The following is an 11,292-nucleotide window of genomic DNA, read 5'->3' as shown; positions in this document are numbered from 1 at the left end:
CTCTTTCACCTATTCACAAATGGCTTCATTACTCTGGTTCAGATGCAAGATTTACTTTCCAAAGTTGTAAAATATTGCCTCAGGCCGTTGGCTCAGGTCACAGGGTACCTAGTCTTTTAAGGGGAGATGAGTCTAGTCCCCCTGTGACACACTTCATTTGCCTCCCCAAGTGGAAAACATGAGTAGTGTCATGTGGCTAAATCAAGCCTGGGGTATCCCAGGGGGATTGAAGAGAAATGTGTAGGAAGCCCTAGGATTTCCTGCTCAATAGAGAAGAGAGGGACACAAAGGAACAGGAGGGCTGCATGAAGTGCTCTTCAGACACTCTCCCTAGCTCCCAGGCAGGAGGCCTAAGGAGTGCAAGCCTGCAAGGAGCAGGAGCCAGCTAGCTGGAGTGTGAAGAGCAAGTCTCCTAGAGAAAAGCTTCAGCAGGGGCAGGACTAAGAACCCTGAACCAAGGGTTGTGAACCAATTAGGAAGGCTGGGTGGGAGTTCTTGTTTTTCCTTGTGAACTTTGTTAATAAACCCAGACCCCAAGAAGTGGTGTGACTTGACTCATGAAAGCCTATGTCAAACTTATTTGGGAGCACAAGAGGGAGAAATTGAGGCAGTGGCTAGCTCGAAGCCAGACTGGGGAGGCAACACTGGTACAAGTTTCTTTTAAAAATAATCACAGCTTCTATGTTCTTAGTTTGTCAACTCTTTGAGGCAGGGACTATTGTCATGTGTGTGGACAGTACCTAGCATACTACAAAAAGAAAAGGAGTACTTGTGGCACCTTAGAGACTAACCAATTTATTTGAGCATGAGCTTTCGTGAGCTACAGCTCACTTCATCGGATGCATACCGTGGAAACTGCAGAAGACATTATATACACACAGAGACCATGAAACAATACCTCCTCTCACCCCACTGTCCTGCTGGTAATAGCTTATCTAAAGTGATCATCAAGTTGGGCCATTTCCAGCACAAATCCAGGTTTTCTCACCCTCCGCCCCCCCCACACACAAACTCACTCTCCTGCTGGTAATAGCCCATCCAAAGTGACCACTCTCTTCACAATGTGTATGATAATCAAGGTGGGCCGTTTCCTGCACAAATCCAGGTTCTCTCACCCCCTCACCCCACTCCAAAAACCACACACACAAACTCACTCTCCTGCTGGTAATAGCTTATCCAAAGGGTTTTCTCACCCCCCCACTGAGAAAACCTGGATTTGTGCTGGAAATGGCCCACCTTGATTATCATGCACATTGTAGGGAGAGTGGTCACTTTGGATAAGCTATTACCAGCAGGAGAGTGAGTTTGTGTGTGTGGTTTTTGGAGGGGGGTGAGGGAGTGAGAGAACCTGGATTTGTGCAGGAAATGGCCCACCTTGATTATCATACACATTGTGAAGAGAGTGGTCACTTTGGATGGGCTATTACCAGCAGGAGAGTGAGTTTGTGTGTGTGTGGGGGGGGGGGGGGCGGAGGGTGAGAAAACCTGGATTTGTGCTGGAAACGGCCCAACTTGATGATCACTTTAGATAAGCTATTACCAGCAGGACAGTGGGGTGGGAGGAGGTATTGTTTCATGGTCTCTGTATGTATATAATGTCTTCTGCAGTTTCCACGGTCTGCATCCGATGAAGTGAGCTGTAGCTCACGAAAGCTCATGCTCAAATAAATTGGTTAGTCTCTAAGGTGCCACAAGTACTCCTTTTCTTTTTGCGAATACAGACTAACACGGCTGTTACTCTGAAACCTAGCATACTACAGTAATGCAAATGAGAAGTATCTCCTAATACTTCTAATATGCCCTAAATTTCTCTTAGCCTCTTATATACCATTTGCAATAGAAAATTGAAAACTTTCAGCAAAATCAAAATTTGCCAAAGGAAAATTTCAAGTTTGCGGAAATGGCATTTTTTTTTTAGTCAGAAAATCATTCTAACAGAAAATTCTCAATCAACTATAAACAACACCAAAGAATCTAGATGTAGACCCTTAGTTTCATTCACTATACCATACATTGTCTCCTTTAGATCAAACCACACCTTTCGGGATACTTTGCACCCAGCAATGCAAATGATGCACACAGCAGGAGTACGTCCCTGCTTGGTAGATGGAAGCTTCCAGAGGAAGATGATTTCTAATTTGAAATCCAGATATGTGGCAAGAGAATTTTGCCCCAAGCGGACAGACTGATATTTCATGGGTCTATTTCTTGCTCTAGTCAAGGCACACTTCCTTCTGTTCCCCCGTTTCATCACATTTGGTACGCCATGGTTTTGTGGTATTAGATGTATGGAGGAGACTTTGGTTTAAGGGGATAAAGACATCAAGAACTGCCATCTGACAGCCAACGCAATTGTTCCTTAGTACCAAGCTTGCTGATTCACTTTGCCTCTTTTGCCAAAGGCTGTGAGTCAGTAGAAAGCAAGCTGAAGCAATAGCCTCGTCCTAGAACAGTCTCTGTGCCCTCGCCACCACACAGTGACGTCTTGTGAAAACACAGATTTGCCAAGCCAGCACAACTTACGTCAGTTCAGGCATTAAAAGCCTTAAACCTGTGTGAGTGTTCAAACCCTCACGGCCCCACAGCTACTCAGCTCATGTACATTTTGAAATGCTTGTTCCTTGTGGATACCAACTTCATGGCTTCATGTCTTGTACTCGTTGTATAACGTCAAGTTATGAGAACAAAGTGTACCTAAAAAATTCCTACCCTTCCCAAAACAAGCAGAAAAGCAGTGCAGGAAACGTAAGTGCTATGCTACTGAGCCTGCCTGAAGAATCCACACTCCCCGGGGCAGTCAATGTGCAATTTGCCATAAAGTTTGGTGTATTCGTGAGGAGCAAGATCAAATGAAAATAGTGCAGTTCCACTCTAACAACTGACTTTCAAAAATATGGCCAGTTTATTGTCCCCTCACTGATTTTCAAGTGTGCTTATCCTGCAAAACACTTGACCCATGCGAGTAGTTCCACTGAAGCACTGTGCGGGATTGGAGCTTTACGTTTGTCAGACAAAAAGATGTACATTTCCAAAGTCATTCTGGGTTCTTTCCCTCTCCTGCGTCATCACCAGCAACAAAGGGCCCACGGGCCAAATGTATGCATGCTAACTTCAGATGATGACATCCATTACACCTGTGCTATATGGCTGCATAGATGTAACTGTCTGCAACATAGCAAATAATTCGGTGGATGGTGCGCGAGAAGGAATAGTGCATGATGTGAGCTATGTAAGTACTTAAATAAACAAACTCAGTAGAGTCCAGTTGTCTCCCTCTTAGCTATGTTGTCTCTGCAGTACTAAGGGGAGTAAAATACAGCACAAAGGCATAGCTCTCATTAGAGTCAGCAGTTGTGGTACTGTGCACACAGACGGAGAAGATCCGCTGAGTAAGAAGGTGCCACTTTTACAGTGTCACATTCAGAATCGAACCATATTTAAAAAGAGCCATGACCAGCATAATTTTGAACCCATTACCAACATTCCCTCTATCTGTTTACCAGGGAGTGCATGGCAAATAATGAAGACAGAAATTTTAGCACTCTAGATGGACTCTTCATAAACTGACCAGTACTATAGCTTATTTTCTTCTCCTTTGGGTAATTTGGTGCATCTCCCATCACCTATTCTAGAAAAAATAAATGGCACCTTGGCCCTTTTCATCCTTGCCCTGAGGCTCCTTGGCACTGGTTAGGCTGGGGCAAGGGACCATAAGCGCAAGCATAAGCCTTCATTCTGGGGAATACCCTATACACCAACTCTGGGCAACCTTTGCAGGATCCTTGGGTGCAAGAGGAATTCCAGAGCAAAGAAGATGCAGGACAGGGCAGATCAGGATCCAGGGTATATTTTTGCCTCTGCCGTGACTCATGAGATCATTGCAATAAGGACACAACTCAAGACAGACATCGGGATGTGCTGGGTTGGCCAAACCAGCCCCTGGAGTTCCCAGAAAAGGAGAGCCAGCTCAGGTCTCCCTTCTGTCGTTGTCCAGGCAGGGATCTGATCCCTTGATCTCACATTTAGCTTCACCTTCAGACAGAACAGAACATCTTTAAGTGAAACCTGTGGGCATTGGGTTTTGTATCTTTTGTCCACTGACCTGCTTGCTGCTGAGAGACTGTACTTTTTAACTGTGAAGTGAAATTTATCTTACGTCCATCTCAACAGTAAGGGTAAAGACATAACTGTTTATTTTAGGGAAACTGCCCCCATTGCCCGCAGCTGAACAACCTGGAAGTTCAAAAGGTAACAAAACCACTCGACAGCATGAATACATTGTGAAATGCATCTTTGAAAGGTTTTATTTAAATCTGGCATTTCCTTCCCTTACGCTGGGCATCTTGCTGAAAATGCCAGGCAGTCTGATATTCGGGGAGCCTGATTTGTAGTTCATATTCAAACTGCACCCTAAGGATGTACCAGCAGGGAGGCTTTGGGGGTTGAGAATAAACACCCTCCTCTAGTATTTGGTTTCTATGCACCTTCTGAAAACTGTTCCAAGTCTGCTGGGTTTCTTTAATTCTCAAATGCGTCAGCAAGGAGCAGGATCAGCATTCTCACAGAAACTGTAGGTGGTTCACAATTATGGGCTACCACGCCCTTGGAACCAAGATGCTACCGTGCTCTGCTTTAGGCACTAAAAAGCTTAGCATTCCCATTTCTTTTAAAGGGAAGTGTTTCCTGTCCAAGTAATGTTGCCAATTACAGGTGGATCTAATCCAGGAGGGTTACCTACACTGATTGACTTTCTTGTTCAAAACCAAGGCAGGATATAAAAGTGGCTTCTGATTTGCTGAGTCATAAGGAGAACTCTTCCCTTCCCCCCCCCCCCCCCCCCCCGCCACTAGATACTAGTTAGCATTCCCTGATTAATCCTCCACTACCCTCAATCAATTGTCATCCAAGGATATGTTTGTGGATCCTAGAATGATTTTGTCAAGTCCACAAAGGGTTGCCCCAGTTTCCTCATTCTGGAACAAGTGCTGGGACATGGCTCACTGTTCTGTGAAGTGCATGGGAACAGGAATATGGTAGGCAAAGACCGTCTAGTTCCAAGACATGGGGGTGCACCACAATAAAACTATTGGGTGCCATCTTTGCAATTGATCCAGATGTGTGTCTTCAGATGCCACAAGTAAATTCTCTCCCTCTAAATACCACAAAATGTTATTCAGGGTGTGTATGGGAGTAAGAAATCTAATATATGGTAAACATAATAAGATCTCTCTCTTGGGCCAGGTAATGTGGAAGACATTTGTATCAATTTTACACTTCTATTAAATAGCCAGAGAAGTGAAACAAAACAAATCAGCGCCTGCAGAATCTGTACTCTCATAAGGACTTTGCATCTGCACATATAGGGTTTTATTCTGTAGGTATAAGGCTGCTATAGTAAAGGAGAAGGGCCTCGTCATCTGATATTTCAGGAATGTCCTGCAAAGTATCATAGGCAAAGAGCAAGAGCTGTGACTCCTAAGAAGGAATGGAAAAGAAGCAGAGCATGTAAATTCTCCTCTGTTCATACAAACCAGTCCACAAACTAGTAACTCCTCACGGCCCCCTGAATTTTCACAAGTCATTCTTCTTCTTAACATAAAGTTTACAAACGCTAGGAGCCTGATCCCCAGCATAGCACTGGTGCTGGTGGCCTCAGTAGAGATGGTTTGATTTACTACAGCTGAGGATCTGGCCCTGTCATAAATATAAAGGGAAGGGTAAACCCCTTTGAAATCCTTCCTGGCCAGGGGAAAGCTCCCCTCACCTGTAAAGGGTTAAGAAGCTAAAGGTAACCTCGCTGGCACCTGACCAAAATGACCAATGAGGAGACAAGATACTTTCAAAAGCTGGGAGGAGGGAGAGAAACAAAGGGTCTGTGTGTCTGTCTATATGCTGGTCTTTACCGGGGATAGACCAGGAATGGAGTCTTAGAACTTTTAGTAAGTAATCTAGCTAGGTATGCGTTAGATTATGATTTCTTTAAATGGCTGAGAAAAGAATTGTGCTGAATAGAATAACTATTTCTGTCTATGTATCTTTTTTGTAACTTAAGGTTTTGCCTAGAGGGGTTCTCTATGTTTTTGAATCTAATTACCCTGTAAGATATCTACCATCCTGATTTTACAGGGGGGATTTCTTTATTTCTATTTACTTCTATTTTTATTAAAAGTCTTCTTGTAAGAAACTGAATGCTTTTTCATTGTTCTCAGATCCAAGGGTTTGGGTCTGTGGTCACCTATGCAAATTGGTGAGGCTTTTTATCCAACATTTCCCAGGAAAGGGGGGGTGCAAGTGTTGGGAGGATTGTTCATTGTTCTTAAGATCCAAGGGTCTGGGTCTGTAGTCACCTAGGCAAATTGGTGAGGCTTTTTACCAAACCTTGTCCAGGAAGTGGGGTGCAAGGTTTTGGGAAGTATTTTGGGGGGAAGGACGCGTCCAAACAGCTCTTCCCCAGTAACCAGTATTAGTTTGGTGGTGGTAGCGGCCAGTCCAAGGACAATGGGTGGAATATTTTGTACCTTGGGGAAGTTTTGACCTAAGCTGGTAAAGATAAGCTTAGGAGGTTTTTCATGCAGGTCCCCACATCTGTACCCTAGAGTTCAGAGTGGTGGAGGAACCTTGACAGGCCCTTATTTCAAAGGGAGAGAACATAAGGACCAGGAAGGAGAGGGATTGTGAGTAGTGGCATCACAAGGGAGGTCCTTTCCCAGATATGTTGAGCAATCACTCACCCGCCAGCAGTCAGCCAAATGAGACATTTCAGGCCCTGCTAGTGAGGTACAGCAGCCAATCACAGACATAAAGATTCCTGAGACATGTAGAGAGCATGACCATCTGACTGCACAAGATGCATGCACTGAGCACCGATTACACAATTATTACTGGCCTTGTTTAAAGAAAAATGCAAGTTTTGTGGCGAAGGATTTTCTATGTGTAAAACTGACTTAGTATCATTATCTCGTATAATAAAACAGAGTGTAGAAATCATGCCTAAGGGGTTATACAAAACAAACATCAAAACAGCCGGATGTCTAGCAGATCCTACTTTTCAAATGTGCATGCACAATTACCACCAATGCACACAAACTGAGGATTTGCAGGTAGAAATGGCCTGCTATGAATCTAATACCCAGTTTGCACAGACATCGATCCTGATTTGCATGCATCAATACCCTACTTACCCTCATGTGCACAAATGCCCTCACAAGCCCAATGATTTTAATGCATACATAGAATAGCCCCACATCAACCAGCGGGTAGACTTTTAAAAACAGGCCTACAATGCCTTCTTCTTCATGAAAATTCCCGAATCCAAGGAGTATATATGCACTATAATAACAGTATTCACCCAGAACAGAAAAGAGCCATGGGATAGGGCTGCCAACTTTCTAATCACACAAAACCAAACACCCTAGTCTTGTCCCTTTCTCAAGGCCTCTCCTCCTCCCCCACCCCTTTCCCATGGCCCTGACCCCCTCTCACTACATTCCCCCTCCCTTGGTGGCTCGCTTTCCCCCACCCTCACTCACTTTCACTGGGCTGGGGCAGGGTGTTCGGGTGCGGGAGGGGGTGAGGGCTCTAATTGGGGGTGCAGGCTCTGAGGTGGGGTCAGAAATGAAGGGTTCAGGGTGCGGGAGAGGGCTCCGGGCTGGGGCAGGGGGTTGGGAAGGAGTGAAGGTTCTGGCTGGAGGTGCGGGCTTTGTGGTGGAGCCGGGGATAAGGGGGTTGGGGTGCAGGAGGGGTCTCCAGACTGGGAGGTGGGACAGAGGGGGTTAGGGTGTGGGACGGGGCTCTCAGCTGGGGCAGGGGATTGGGACTCGGGGTTGGGGTGCGGACTTACCTCCGGCAGCTCCCCATCAAGAGTACAGCAGGGAGGCTAAGGCAGGCTTCCTGCCTGTCCTGGCTCCACATTGTGCCCCGGAAGGGGCCAGCAGGTCCAGCTCCTAGGCGGAGGCCTAGCAGGCAGTTCTGTGCACTGCTCTTGGCCACAGGCACTGCCCCCTGAGCTCCCATTGGCGGTGGTTCCCAGCCAATGGGAGTATGGAGTATGCTCAGGGCGGGGGCAGCATGAAGTGCTTTGTTCCTTTGTTTGATGGAAGAATACTGTAGCAAAGCAAATCCTGCACTGGCCCATAAGTGGTATTCCACATGGAAAGATCCATGCTATCAGATGCTGCAAGCCTACATTTGCCTCGTATTCTTTCCACCCAAGACAGTGATCCACATTCCAAGGACATGCACTCAAAGCTATGTCTAGGAATTATGGCTCCACTTCAGCACATGTCTAATAAGAACAGGAAGGTCCCATTGACTACTCACATGCTTAAAGTTAGGCATGTGATTAAGTACCTTGCTGAATCGGGGTTTATATTATCAAATTATGCACAATTTGGTTATGAATCTGATAGGCTAGACTGAACAAAGCAATAGACAGCACATTGTAGGGAAGGTGGACTAGGTGACTTAACAGCAGAGACAAGCCTGAGCTCAAGTTTGAATCTGGATTTGAGCTACCCCTACGGTTGGGGTGAGCTCAGAACTGAGGGCTTTTTTCTGCCTGTTATTAAAAGATCATTGTTTTAGGATTAAAATCATATCATTTATACCCCATGGCTGAAACTGAAATTGTCAGTGTCTTTTCTCACCATTGAAGGGTTAAATACTTACTAACCACATATAGTAATAAACCTTCTATCTTTATTATATCAAAAACACAGAGAAAATGGCAAGTTAGAAACCAGTTTTAACCCTTATGTTATCCAATAGAAAGAATGAACTGAGTTATACCAAACAAATAACAATGAAAAGACCAGCTGACTTACAAAGCTGCTAGTTTGGTCAAATCAAGTTTCCCAGTACTAAACACTAACAAGTTTCCCAGTTCTAACAAATTCAGACAGACAAGAAGACAGGAAAAGGAGTCCTCTTTACTGTCAGGCAGAAGGCAGATGGTGAGGGTTGTCAGCTCTGATGCGTGGTAGGCTGTCATCCTTTAAACTTTGCACTTAAGGGACAGCAGAAAAACAAAGAAAAGGATAGATACAGAACAAACCAAACCAATGAAAAGCCTTTCTTTCAAAGTATCTTATCATTTTATAACTTGCAGTGCAAAGGTGTCCATAGCATCTTTTCCAGTAGACTCCTCAAAGCAAAAGTCTTAACACAGCCTCAGAACAGGACCCATGGAAAAGAAGCCCTTGAGGAATTCCACCATGATTTCAACAAGTTCCATCCCACCATCAACCTCAGCCTGGACCAGTCCACACAAGAGATCCACTTCCTGGACACTACGGTGCTAATAAGCGATGGTCACATAAACACCACCCTATACCAGAAACCTACTGACCGCTATTCCTACCTACATGCCTCCAGCTTTCACACAGACCACACCACACAATCCATTGTCTACAGCCAAGCTCCAAGATACAACCACATTTGCTCCAATACCTCAGACAGAGACAAACACCTACAAGATCGCTATCAAGCGTTCTTAAAACTACAATACCCCACCTGCTGAAGTGAAGAAACAGATTGACAGAGCCAGAAGAATACCCAGAAGTCACCTACTCCAGGACAGGCCCAACAAAGAAAATAACAGAACGCCACTAGCCGTCACCTTCAGTCCCCAACTAAAACCTCTCCAATGCATCATCAAGGATCTACAACCTATCCTGAAGGACGACCCATCACTTTCACAGCTCTTGGGAGACAGGCCAGTCCTCGCCTACAGACAGCCCCCCAACCTGAAGCAAATACTCACCAGCAACCACACACCACACAACAAAAACACTAGCCCAGGAACCTATCCTTGCAACAAAGCCCGTTGTCAACTCTGTCCACATATCTATTCAGGGGACACCATCATAGGACCCAATCACATCAGCCACACCATAAGAGGCTCGGTCACCTGCACATCTACCAATGTGATATGTGTCATCATGTGCTAACAATGCCCCTCTGCCATTTACATTGGCCAAACCGGACAATCTCTACGCAAAAGAATAAATGGACACAAATCAGACGTCAAGAATTATAACATTCAAAAACCAGTTGGAGAACTTCAACCTCCCTGGTCACTCAATTTCAGACATAAAAATCACAATTCTCCAACAAAAAATCTTCAAAAACAGACTCCAATGAGAAACTGCAGAATTGGAATTAATTTGCAAACCAGACACTATTAAATTAGGCTTGAATAGAGACTGGGAGTGAATGGGTCATTACACAAAGTACTAACTATTTCCCCATGCTATTTTTCCCCTACTGTTACTCACACCTTCTTGTCAACTGTTTGAAATGGGCCATCCTGATTATCACTACAAAAGGGTTTTTTTCTCCTGCTGATAATAGCCCACCTTAATTGATTGGTCTCGTTACAGTTGGCATGGCGACACCCATTTTTTCATGTTCTCTCTGTGTATATATATCTTCCTACTGTATTTTCCACTACATGCATCCGATGAAGTGGGTTTTAGCCCACGAAAGCTTATGCCCAAATACATTTGTTAGTCTCTAAGGTGCCACAAGTACTCCTCGTTTGTTTTGCTGATACAGACTAACATGGCTACCACTCTGAAACCTTCAGCCACTCTAGATCTCAATACAAAAGAGCCAGCAAGCATTGCATTCCTTCTTGATGTTACTCTGGCTAAGGGCAGAAAGATTCCTCCCAGGATTCCAGGGTATAGTTAATTCCAGAAGATCTTAGCTACCTTACAGTCCTAAAGGGCTGAGGAAACCAACCTACCTCTGATAAGGTATATCTACATTAGAAACTTAAATCAACCTATGTTAGGCCAACTTACAACCACTGCAGTAATGACTATGGTGGTGATGTGTACACTATCCTCCTGCTGTCGGTAGTGCACGTCCTTACCAGGAGCGCTTCCATCGACTTAAGAGGGGCAATGTGGGGGCTGAGAGCCCAGGCTCTCAGCTCCGCAAGCAGTCCTTGCGAGGAGCCTGGCTGCCCCCGGGGCTCTCAGCTCCCCGCTGCCAGGAGCCTGGCTGCCTCCCCCCTCTCCCCGGCTCTCAGCTCCCTGCCACTTGGAGCCCAGCTGCCCCCCTGGGCTCTCAGCAGGGAACTCCGCACTGGACCTAGCAAGGAGCCAGAAGCCTTGGTGCAGATGGGCTCCCAGCAGGGACTGGGGAGCTGGGAGCCTCTGGGCAGCACCCAGGCTCCCTGAGGCAAGCCAAGAGCCTGGGCAGCAGTCCAGCTTGGAGCGGGGAGTTGGGTGGGCATATCTCAGCTCTGAGCAGGGGGCCCAGGCAGCAGCTGGGCTAGGAGCTGGG

The sequence above is a fragment of the Caretta caretta genome, chromosome 2 (genome assembly GCF_965140235.1).
Source record: "Caretta caretta isolate rCarCar2 chromosome 2, rCarCar1.hap1, whole genome shotgun sequence".
Classification (NCBI taxonomy): domain Eukaryota; kingdom Metazoa; phylum Chordata; order Testudines; family Cheloniidae; genus Caretta; species Caretta caretta.
The sequence above is the reverse complement of the archived record's forward strand: the minus strand, read 5'-3'. Positions refer to the sequence as shown.